Raw genomic sequence first — 12,530 nt, 5'->3', positions numbered from 1 at the left:
TGTAGCAAGATGGAAGGTCCTTTGCACAGCTAGAATGGTCATGTGTTACTTGTTCCAAAATGTGGGTGTTAAACTAGTACTAATGGTGCACAAACCTCTCTTGTTTCTGTGCCTCTCTTGCCTCTTTCTGCATTTCTCTTGCTTCTTTCTGCACCTTTCTTCCTCTTTCTGCACCTCACTGTATTCTTTCTGCACTTCACTTGTCTCTTTTTGTACTTCTCTTGCCCTTTTCTGCACCTCACTTCAGCACATCTGTTGCTTTTTTCTGCAGATCTCTTGCCTCTTTCTGCACCTCTCTTGCCTCTTTCTGCACCTCACTGGCCTCTTTCTGCATTTCTTTTGCATCTTTCCAACACCTTTCTTGTCTGTTTCTGCAGTTCCCTTGCTTCTTTCTGGACCTCTCTTGCCTATTTATACACCTCTTTCTGCACACCGCTCTCTTCCTTCTGCACCTCACTTGCCTCTGTCTTCACTTCTCTTGCTTCTTTCCACATCTCTGTTGTTTCTTTCTGTACCTCTCTTGCCTCTTTCTGTACCTCATTTGCTTCTTTCTGTATCTCTCTTGCCTCTTTCTGTATTTCTCTTGCTTCTTTCCACATGTCTGCTGCTTCTTACTGCAAATCTCTTGCCTCTTTCTGCACCTCACTTGCTCCTTTCTGCATCTCACTTGCCTCTTTCTGCACCCTTCTGTCTCTTTCAGCACCTCTGTTGTTTTTTCTGCACTTATCTTCCTTCTTTCTGCACCCCTCTTGCCACTTTCTGCACCCCTCTAGCTTCTTTCTGGTACTCTGTTGTTTCTGTCTGCACTGGTCTTGCTTCTTCCTGCGACTCTTTTGCAAATTTCTGCATCCCTCTTCCCTCTTTCTATACCCCTCTTCCCTCTTTCTGCACCTCTCTTCCATCTTTTTGCACCTCTCTTGCCTCTGTCTGCATACCTGTTCCCTCTTTCTGCACCTCTTTTGCCTGATTCTGCAACTCTCTTGCCTCCTTCTGCAGTTCTTTTGCTTCCTTCTGCACCTCACTTGCCTCTTTCTGCAATTCAATTGCCTATTTATGCACCTGTCTTACTTCTTTCTGCACCCTTTGCACCTCTTTCAACAACTCTGTTGCTTCTTTCTGCACTTGTATTCCTTCTTTCTGCACCCATTTCCTGCCTCTTTCTGTACTTATCTTGCCTCTTTGTGCACATCTCCTACTTTTTTCTGCACCCCTCTTGCCTTTGTTTGCACCTCTTTTGATTCTTTCTGCACTGTTCTTGCTTCTTTCTGCACCTTACTTGCCTCTTTATGTACTTTTCTTGCTTCTTTCTATACCTCTCCGGCCTCTTTATGTGCCTTTCTTTCCTCTTTGTGCACCTCTCCTACCTCTTTCTGTACCCCTCTTGCCTCATTTTGCACCTTTGTTGGTTGTTTTTGCATGCCTCTTGCTTCGTTCTGCACCTCTTTTGCAAATTTATGCATGCCTCTAGCCTCTTTCTGTACCCCTCTTCCCTCTTTCTGCACCTCTCTTTCCTCTGTCTGCACACCTGTTCTCTCTTTCTGCACCCCTTTTACCTGCTTCTGAGACTCTCTTGCAACTTGCTGCAGTTCTCTTGCCTCCTTCTACACCTCAGTTGCCTCTTTCTGCACTTCTTTTGCCACTTTCTGCACCCCTCTTGCTTCTTTCTGCACCCTGTTGGCTCTTTCTGCACCCCTGTTGAATTTTTCAGCACTTGTCTTCTCTCTTTCTGTACCTCTCTTGCTTCTTTATGTACCTCTCTTGCTTTTTGATGCACCCTTAGTTTTGCTATGCTTATCAGATAACACAGAATCTGCCACACGATGGACTAACTCAATTAACCCCTTCGGTGCTCATGACGGAATGGTTCCGTCATGACCCACGGTTGAGCTGTGCTCATGACGGAACCATTCCGTCATGACCACACCCGCGCAAGATTCCGCCAGCACAGCGGCGGAATCTGCGCAGCATCGAAGGGGCTAAGCAGGGAACATTAACACCAAACAAACAACACCTTTAGAAAGGGGTATTATTTTAAAAAGTGCAAGGTTCTCTTTTTAGAATAAGGCTTGGGGTTTTGTTTTACAAAATGCTGTCTAACAGAAAGGCGTTCCCACATTCCAAATACACAAATTTCAAATACACAAAGAGATATATATGTTTATATGCAAGCAATAATACCACACTTGGTAAATGTAACAGTCAAATGCATGAATGATACTGATGAATAAACAAGCAGCAAATAATATGAGATAACACTGAAGAAAAGAAAATATGCTGGATGTCCTACAAGAGATCAGAAAGATATATACACTAGATACATCAAATGATTACTTTGGATGTGCACCTCAACTTACTCACACATCACAAAGAAAACACCTCAAATAATCAGAGACACTGGCCAAACATCACAATGGCAATAATCAAAGCTCAAGCACCTCAAATGACCACAGCGACTGGAGCCACGCATCACAATGGCACTAGTCAAAAACAAATAACCTCACTCGACATCCTTGCCAATTCGCGCTGGGGGGCCCATTCCCAGTTGGCTTGGACTCTCAACTGGGACTCAAGTTCCATTTGTCTTACAGCAATTCGTCTATTCTGTAAGTGAGCACCCAGCTCAACTGTCAACAAACACAAGCTTTATAGTCTCAAAACTCGCACTAGAAGGTTCAAGAAAACTTCCCCCCTGGGCCAGAGGAATGTTACCAGAACTGGCCAGCTTCCAAGCAAGTAGTCCAATGGCAGGAAGGAGTTCCCACATTCCCTCTTCAATCTCGCATGTTCCAGCCTTTATCTTGATGAAGTTCACGAAAGCCTTCAAGGGTACATTAAACAATCTCTCACAAAACAATCCTTGAATGTGATTGACCCAAACAACTTGCAGGCGTTGCTGTGCATGCAGAAAAAGCTCAAGCAAGGAAGAGTCAGAAAACAGGATGACATGAGGCCATGTCAAAGCCAATAGTAAGAACTTCATAATACTTATCAATGTACAACACAATGCACATTTGTGCACAACTGCTTATAGATTCACATACTTCATTTCTCAATGTCCTATAGCATCAAATACTTCATCTCACAATGTACAACTCCGAGCACATTTGTGCATTACTGCTCACAACACTGCACTTTGAGACCAAAAAGTACACTCCACACCTCTCTCTCCCTCTCCTGCTTTCAAATGCACATCCAACATGTTCTGTTCTTGGCAAGGCTGTCCTACTTCGTGACAGCTCCATCTAAAAGACTGCAAACTTACAAGAAATACATTTTTAAGGGAAACAGGTGTATGCAGGACATTGTACATTGAGGCTAGGATAAAATAACACACCAAAGCCGATTAAAATATTGGTAGTCAAAGGTCATCACAGGGTGTCAGACCACAAAAGAGCCTCAAGCACTACACCCTTCTTCCCTTTTTTTCATCCCTCTTCCCTCTTTCTGCTTTTCTCTTGTCATTTTCTACAACTCTCTTGCATCTTTCTGCAGTTCTCTTGCCTCCTTCAGCACCTCACTTTCCTCTTTCTGTACTTCTTTTGCCTCTTTCTGCACCTCTCTAGCTTCTTTCTTTACTTGTTTTCCCTCTTTCTGCACCTCTCTTGCTTCTTTATGGATTTCTCTTGCTACTTTCTGTACCTCTCTTGCTTCTTTCTGCATCCTTCTTCCCTTTTTTGCATCCCTCTTCCCTCTTTCTGCAATTTTCTTGTTTGTTTCTGACCTCTTCTTGCGTCTTTCTGCACCTCTGTTGCCTCTTGCTGCACCTCACTTACTTCTTTCTGCACTCCTCTTGCCTCTTTATGCACCCCTCTTCCCTCTTTATGTACCTCTCTTGCCTCTTTTTGCACCCTTGTTCCCTCTTTTTGCACCTTTCCTACCTGTTTCCGTAACTCTCTTGCCTCTTTCTGTACCTCTGTTGCTTCTTTTTGTACTTCTGTTGCTCTTTCTGCACTCTTCACGACTCTTTCTTTACCTCTGTTGCTTCTTTCTGCACTACATTTTGTTCTTTCTGCACACCTCCTGCCTCTTCCTGTACCTTTCTTGCCTCTTTCTGCACCTCGCCCATGTCTTTCTTCACCCCTCTTGCCTCTTTTTGCACCTCTGTTAGTTCTTTTTGTACTGCTAATGCTTTTTTTCTGCACCTCTTTTGCAAATTTCTGCATCCCCATGCCTCTTTTTGCACCATCTTCTCTATTTCTCCCCCTCTTTTGCTGCTTTATACACTTCTTCTCCTTCTTTCTGCACTGCTCTTGCTTCTTTATGCAACTCTCTTGCCAATTTCTGTATCCCTCTTACCTCTTTCTGCACCCCTGTTCCCTCTTTCTGCAGCTCTCTTGCTGCTCTATGTACCCTTGTTCCCTCTTTCTGTACCTTTCCTACCTGTTTCTACACCTCTCTTGCCTCTTTATTTACCTCTGTTGCTTCTTTCTGTACTTCTATTGCTCTTTCTGCACCCTTCATGCCTCTTTCAGCACCTCTGTTTGCTACTTTCTACACTTCTCTTCCTTCTTTCTCTACCCCTCCTGCCTCTTTCTGGACTTGTCTTGCCTCTTTGTGCACCTCTTCTACTTATTTCTGCACCCCTCTTGCTTCCTTTTGCACCTCCGTTGGTTCTTTCTGCACTGCTCCAGCTTCTTTCTGCACCTATTTTGCAAATGTCTGCATCCATCTTGCCTCTTTCTGTACCCCTCTTCCCTCTTTCTGCAACTCTCTTGCATCTGTCTGCACACCTGTTCCAGCTTTCCATACCCCTTTTGCCTTCTTCTGCACCTCACTTGCCTCTTTCTGCACTTCTATTGCCTGTTTCTGCACCTCTCTTGCTTCTTTCTGCATCCCTGTTGTCTCTTTCTGCACTCCTCATCCCTCATTCTGCAATTCTCTTGCTTCTTTTTGCACCCCTTTCCCTTTTTTACATCCATCTTCCATCTTTCTGTTGTTCTCTTGCCGTTCTCTGCACCTCTCTTGCCTCTTTTTGCACCTTAATTGCCTCTTTCTACACTTATCTTGCCTCTGTTGCTTCTTTCAGCAATTCTCTTGCCTGTTTCTGCACTTCTTTTGAATGTTTCTGCACCCCTCTTAAATCTTTCTGCACCTCTGTTGCCTCTTTCTGCATCTCACTTGCTTCTTACTGCGCCCCTCTTGCCTCTTTTTGCACCCCTTTTTTCTCTTTCTGTACCTGTCTTTCATCTTTCTGTACCCCTGTTCCCTTAACCGCACATTTGCTGCCTGTTTCTGCACCTCTCTTGACTCTTTCTGTACCTCTTTTGCTTCTTTCTGCAACTCTCTTGCTCTTTCTGCACCCTTTGTGCTTCTTTCAGCACCTCTGTTTCTTCTTTCTGCACTTCTCTTCCTTTTTTCTGCACCCCTTTCTGTACTTGTCTTGCCTCTTTGTGTACCTCTCCTACTTTTTTCTGCATCCCTCCTGTGTCTTTTTGCACCTCAGTTGGTTCTTTCTACACTGCTCTTGCTTCTTTCTGCACCTTACTTGCCTCTTTCTACACTTCTCTTGCTTCTTTCTATACCACTGTTGCTTCTTTCAGCAATTCTCTTGCCTCTTTCTGCACTACTCTTCCTTCTTTCTGCACCCCTCCTGCTTCTTCCTGTACCTTTCACGTCTCTCTGTGCACCTCTTCTACCTTTTTCTGCACCTCTCTGGCCTCTCTTTGCACCTCTGTTGTTTCTTGCTGTACTGCTCTTGCTTCGTTCTGCACCTCTTTTGAAAATTACTGCATCCCTCATGCCTCTTTCTATACCCCTTTTCCCTCTTTCTCCACCTCTCTTGTCTCTGTCTGCACACCTGTTCCCTCTTTCTGATTCCTTTTGCCTGTTTCTGCAACTCTCTTGCCTCTTTCTGCAGTTCACTTGCCTCCTTCTTCATCCACTTGCCTCTTTATGCACTTCTATTGACTCTTTCTCTACCCCTCTTGCTTCTTTCTGAACCCCTATTGTCTCTTTATGTACCCGTGTTGTCTCTTTCTGCATTCATCTTCCCTCTTTCTGCACCTCTCTTGCTTCCTTCTGCACCTCTATTGCTTCTTTTTGTACTCTTCTTCCCTTTTATGTATCCCTCTTCCTTCTTTCTGCTGTTCTCTTGCTGATCGATGTACCTCTCTTGCTTTTTTCTGCACTTCTCTTGCTTCTTTCTGTACCTCACCTGCTTCTTTCTGCAACCTTCTTCCCTTTTTTGCATCCCTCTTCCTCTTTCTGTACTTCTTTTGCTTGTTTCTGCACTTCTCTTGTGTCGTTCTGCACCTCTATTGCCTCTTTCTGTACATCACTTGCTTCTTTCTGCACCCCTCTTGCCTCTTTCTGTACCCCTCTTCCCTCTTTTTGTACCTCTCTTGCCTCTTTTTGCACCCTTGTTCCTTCTTTATGCACCTTTCCTTCCTGTTTCTGCACCTCTCTTGCCTCTTTCTGTACTTCTCTTGCTCTTTCTGCACCCTTCGTGCTTCTTTCAGCACCTCTGTTTCTTCTGTCTGCACTTCTCTTCCTTTTTTCTGCACCCTTTACTGTACTTGTCTTGCCTCATTGTGCACCTCTCCTACTTTTTTCTGCGTCCCTCCTGTGTCTTTTTGCACCTCTGTTGGTTTTTTCTTCACTGCTCTTGCTTCTTTCTGCACCTTACTTGCCTCTTTCTACACTTCTCTTGCTTCTTTCTATACCTCTGTTGCTTCTTTCAGCAATTCTCTTGCCTCTTTCTGCACTACTCTTCCTTCTTTCTGCACCCCTCCTGCTTCTTTCTGTACCTTTCCTGTCTCTCTGTGTACCTCGTCTACCTCTTTCTGCACCCCTCTGGCCTCTTTTTGCACCTCTGTTGGTTCTTGCTGCACTGCTCTTGCTTCGTTCTATAACTTTTTTGAAAATTCCTGCATCCCGCCTCTTTCTATACCCCTTTTTCCTCTTTCTGCACCTCTCTTGCCTCTGTCTGCACACCTTTTCCCTCGTTCTGCTCCCTATTGCCTGTTTCTGCAACTCTCTTGCCTCTTTCTGCAGTTCACGTGCCTCCTTCTTCACCCACTTGCCTCTTTATGCACTTCTATTGCTTCTTTCTCTACCTCTCTTGCTTCTTTCTGGACCCCTATTGTCTCTTTCTGTACCCCTGTTGTCTCTTTCTGTACTCGTCTTCCCTCTTTCTTTACCTCTCTTGCTTCCTTCTGCACCTCTTTTTGCACCCTTCTTTCCTTTTATGCATCCCTCTTCCCTCTTTCTGCTGTTCTCTTGCTATTCTTTGTAACTCTCTTGCTTCTTTCTGCACTTCTCATGCTTCTTTCTGCACCTCTCCTGCGTCTTTCTACACCCTTCTTCCCTTTTGTGCACCCCTCTTCCTCTTTCTTCACTTCTTTTGCTTGTTTCTGCACTTCTCTTGTGTCATTCTGCACCTCTATTGCCTCTTTCAGCACCTCACTTGCTTCTTTGTGCACCCTCTTGCCTCTTTCTGTACCCCTCTTACCTCTTTTTGTACCTGTCTTTCATCTTTTTGCACCCTTGTTCCCTCTTTCTGCAGATTTCCTTCCTGTTCCTGCACCTCTCTTGCCTCTTTCTGTACTTCTCTTGCTCTTTCTGCACCCTTCACGCCTCTTTCAGCACCTCTATTGCTTCTTCCCGCTCTTCTCTTCCTTCTTTCTGTACCCCTCCTGCCTCTTTCTGTATTTGTCTTGCCTCTTTGTTCACCTCTCCTACCTATTTCTTCACCCCTCTTGCCTCTTTTTGGACCTCTGCTGTTTCTTTCAGCAATTATTTTGCCTCTTTCTGCAATTTGATTCCTTCCTTCTGTACCCCTCTGGCCTCTTTCTGTACCTTTCTTGCCTTTTTCTGTACCTCTCCTACCTCTTTCTGAACCCCATTTACCTCTTTTTGTACCTCTGTTATTTCTTTCTGCACTGCTCCTGCTTCTTTCTGCACCTCTTTTACAAATTTCTGCATCTCTCATGCCTCTTTCTGCACCCTCTTCCTATTTCTCCACCTCTCTTGCTTCTTTCTGCACTTCTGCTTTTTTCTGCACTGTTCTTGCTTCTTTCTGCACCTCTCTTATAAATTTCTGTATCCCTCTTACCTCTTTCTGCACCCCTGTTCCCTCTCTCTGTACCTTTCTTGTTCTTTTCTGCACCTTTCTTGCCTCTTTCGGCACCTCTGTTGCTTCTTTCTGCACTTCTCTTACCTCTTTCTGCACCCCTCTTGCGTCTTTAATCACCTCTGTTGTTTCTTTCTGCAGTTCCCTTGCCTTTTTCTGCACCTCGTTTGCTTCTTTATGCACTTTTCTTCCCACTTTCTGTACCCCTCTTGTCTTTTTCTACACGTCTGTTGGTCCTTTCTGCACTACTCTTGCTTCTTTCTGCACCTCTGAGCTAGAGGTAATTGTAGCCCCCCTGCCCTAATATGTAATAGGGCCTTACAGGGGAGGTCATAGCAATCACAGGGGTGCCCCAACCCCGAGTTTACCCTAGTGTATGTAGGTGTTTTCACTGTATTCTAAGTGTCTTTCAGCATTGTACTGGCTCTAGGCCCGGTTAGTCAGAGTCAGTTACCACCAGTACCAGTCAGCAAAATGTTTGGGGCACAGGATGACTTTGCAGTAGGACTCTTTATGCACCTCTGTTGGTTATTTCTGCATATCTCTAAACTTTATCTAAGAAAATTCAGATAATGAATGGCCTGCGACAGGGCTGTGTTTTAGCCCCATTGTTATTTTCCCTGTTCTTATCTGACCTGCCAAATACACTGAGCAAAGCTGGAGGTTCAAGCCCTAAGATGGGGGAACCCATATAACATGCCTGCTATATGCTGATGATTTAGGTATAACAGCCATGACAGAGTTGGGACTGCAAAAAAAACTGGACACCTTTCACGATTACTGTAAAAAAAATGCCTTACGGTTAATTTGGAAAATACCAAAATAATGGTGCTTGGTAAAAGAAAGAGCTCCTTCTACTGGAAACTGGTAGAAGTTAGAGTTGAAGAAGTGGATAGATATAAATAATTGGGCATGTGGTTCGACAGTAGGATAAATTGGAGGAATCACATATAGTCATTAAAAACATAGGCTCTCTCCTCAGCATGGGGCCTTAAACATTTGAAGCAGAAGTATGGAGGTCCCTTGCTGCAGCCAAAACTATCAGCTTTTAATGCACTGATCCGCCCACAGTTTCAGTATGGTGTTGAGGTTTTATTCATGGGTTAAATCGGATTGGAACCTAGAGGAGGGGAAATCATGAAACAGCTCCTTGCTCTTCCTTCATCAACTATGTTACAGGCTGTGCAAGTGGAACTTCGCCTTACAGCCTGGAACTTCTGGGAATACAAGCAACTCTGGCAGAGAATGAATGCAGAAGGAACCCCCAAAATAGCAAACCTTTGTAAAAAAGCAATAGAGACCAGTGATCTTAATTGGGCGAGCCAAGCTAGAAATAAATTAGATAAGTTATGTGTTAAACTTTCCCTAGAACCAGACCAATGGAAATCAGGGCAGCAGATCCTCAAGCAGATGTTACGTGCCATTATTAATACAAAGGCCCGCGAAGAAGACTTATGTTACTTGGGGATCAAATCGTCCTCCCGGTTTTTAACAAATGGGTGGGCTGATGATCATATCTTCCTGAATATGGAGACCATGCCTAACCCAAAGAACAAAAATGTAATACTGAAATTTAGAGTCGGCTTGAACCCATGTAACATTAATTGGAAGATAAAATCCTTAATGACGAACAAACAAGGTCTGTGCTCTTGTGGCATCAAGTAAAACGTAGTAGCCCACATATCGTGATGGATTGCTTGTAGTTTTTAGAAGAACGGGAAAAAAAATAGAAACCCTTAAAACTCATTTTTATTGCTTATAAAACCAAGCACTTAATCTATTGATAAATATGAGATTTTTAAAGGTTACATGTGCAATAGGAAGATTTTTAACTGCAATACTGGAGTCGTTGAAGGAAATGCTAATATAGTTTGAAATGAGAATGTGATAGAAACTTGATTTTAACCATGACCTGTGGATTATCCCTAATTCTCAGAAACTTGTACGGATGTATAAATGTATAGCTAATGTATAAGTGACGTTTGTTTTTCCTACTTTGGTGACAAATAAGGAGCTCCTAATAGGTGGGTCGTGCTCCCATTGTATATTTTATCAGGTTTTTACTGTATTTATATTGTTCTTACGGTTACAGTGTATGTACAATTTACATCTTATTTGTTGTTAATGTGGTACTTTTTATGGCTATATATGTCAAATAAAAAAATATATATATTAGAAAAATATATCTTTTGATTCTTTCTACACCTTTCTTCATCTTTCTAGACTTCCTTTGCCTCTTGCTGCATTTCTCTTGCTTCTTTCTGTACCTTTCTTCCTGTTTCTTCTCATGTCCTACCTCTGTAGGCATAGTTAGAAATTAGCATTCGAAAAACCTTTGAAATTTACTGAAAAAAACACAGCTTTTAGGGACGTTATAGTTAGTTGGACTTTTCACTCATACAAAACCAGAGAAATTCGACTTTTATAGTTATTTGAGTCAACTATAACTCGCCCCCCCCCCGCAATGCACTGCTGATGACGTCAAATATTACATAATTCATGACATTGCCAGTGACATCACTGACAACATCACTGATGACCGGGAATAAAATAGACACTTTTCACAAGGCTGTAATACAGGATATCTACAAGATAAAACCATCAAAATATGTGGATAATTTGAGTGATTTGGAGGGTAAAGCTCTAACAGACCTAACACAAGATGATCAAATCATTATTAAAATGGCGAATAAGGGAGGAAATATAATCATTTGGGACAAACAAGATGATCTGAAATAGGAGTGCCATCAACTGGGAAATCTGAAGTATTATGCCAAATTGAAAACAAATCCAACACCAAGTTTAAAAAATGAACTGGATATGAAATTGACAATGGTTAAATATGAACTTGTTGGACGATGATGAAGAGAAATATTAAACAACTGAACATTCAATAACGGCAACTATCTATTTTTTGCCTAAAATCCACAAGCATCCTACCAAACTACCTGGATGACCAATAATTGCGGCAACAAGTTCATTGTATGAACCAATAGAGAATTATATGGACTTTTTTCTAATGCCTTTTGTCCAAAACTTAACATCATACATTAAAGATACCAGCGATGTGCTCAGACATCTGCAAGATATTCCTTGGCAAAAATCGTATAGACTGATCACAATGGATGTGATTTCACTCCATATGAATTTTGAAAATAAAATAGGAATAATAGCATGTGAATAGTTTTTTTAAACGGAACATACATTACAATCAACACAACAAAATGTTGCTAGACATGATACATTTCTGCCTAACAAAAAATGTGTTCTTGTTTGGCGAAGAAATATATACCCAAACCAACAAACCAACGGAACTGCCATGGGATTTTCCTTTAGTCCCAGCTATGCATGCCTGGCAATGGACTGGTGGGATAAGCACCTTGCTTGGCATCACAACAATGATGTATATGAAAGCAAAACAATTGTTTGGCTAAGGTTCATCGATGATCATTCAACAAACTGGGATGATTGGAGGAGGATTTAAAAAAATCCTTTCAAAATATTAAACTGTACTGAAGCAAATCTGTGATTTACATATAATATCAGCCAAGAAAGATTGATATATCTAGACACAGAAATGTATATAAATGAAGGAAAAATTCAGACTACCCTGCATCACAAACAAACAGCTAAAAATGCATTACTATACCCCAACAGCCTCCATCAAAATTCTTTAATTCAAAACATCCCATACGAAGAAATCCCAAGAATGAGATGGCTATGTTCTAAAAAAAAGGAATGGACAAAGCACAGCAATTGGACAGCAAAGAGGTTCAAACGGAGGGGATATTCACCTGGAGTGATTAAAAAAGGATGGGAAAGATCAGAAGAGAAAAAAAGAGAAGAAATTATTAAAGTTAAAACACCAACTGAAAAACCAGAAACTATTAGATTAATAACGACCTTCATACAGACAGGAAAAAAAAAGAAGGGGATTTGGAAAAAGAACTGGAAAATATTAAAATTGGACCCATCGGTAGCGACAATCATGGGGATGCAACCCAATGTAACATATAGGAGGGCTAAAAATCTAAAAGACACCTTAGTACAGAGACACTTTTTGAAAGAACGGAATCAACCAACACAGTGGCTATGCACCATGGGATTTGTAAAATGCCACAATTGTAAGGTTTACCAAAAAGCAAGAAATACGAAAGAAGTGATATGCGCAAATAAGAAAGTGTGGAGAATCCATAAATTGATTTCATGCAAAACACAATATGTGTTGTATGTTATTGAGTGTCCATGTCCCCTCAAATATGTAGGAAGTACCATCTGCAAATTAAAAAAGAGGATTCTGGAACATGTATGAGCTACTATAAATAAAGATCGCAGTAATGCAAAACTTATGGAACAAAAACATGCTAGCAATTGGAAATTGCTGGAATTTTATGGAATTGAAACCATTGAAAAATGTGTGCGAGGTGGAAATAGAGAAAATAAGCTTTGCCAAAGAGAA

This window comes from Triturus cristatus, chromosome 10, assembly GCF_964204655.1.
Source record: "Triturus cristatus chromosome 10, aTriCri1.1, whole genome shotgun sequence".
Lineage (NCBI taxonomy): Eukaryota > Metazoa > Chordata > Amphibia > Caudata > Salamandridae > Triturus > Triturus cristatus.
This window is presented reverse-complemented; position numbering follows the sequence as displayed.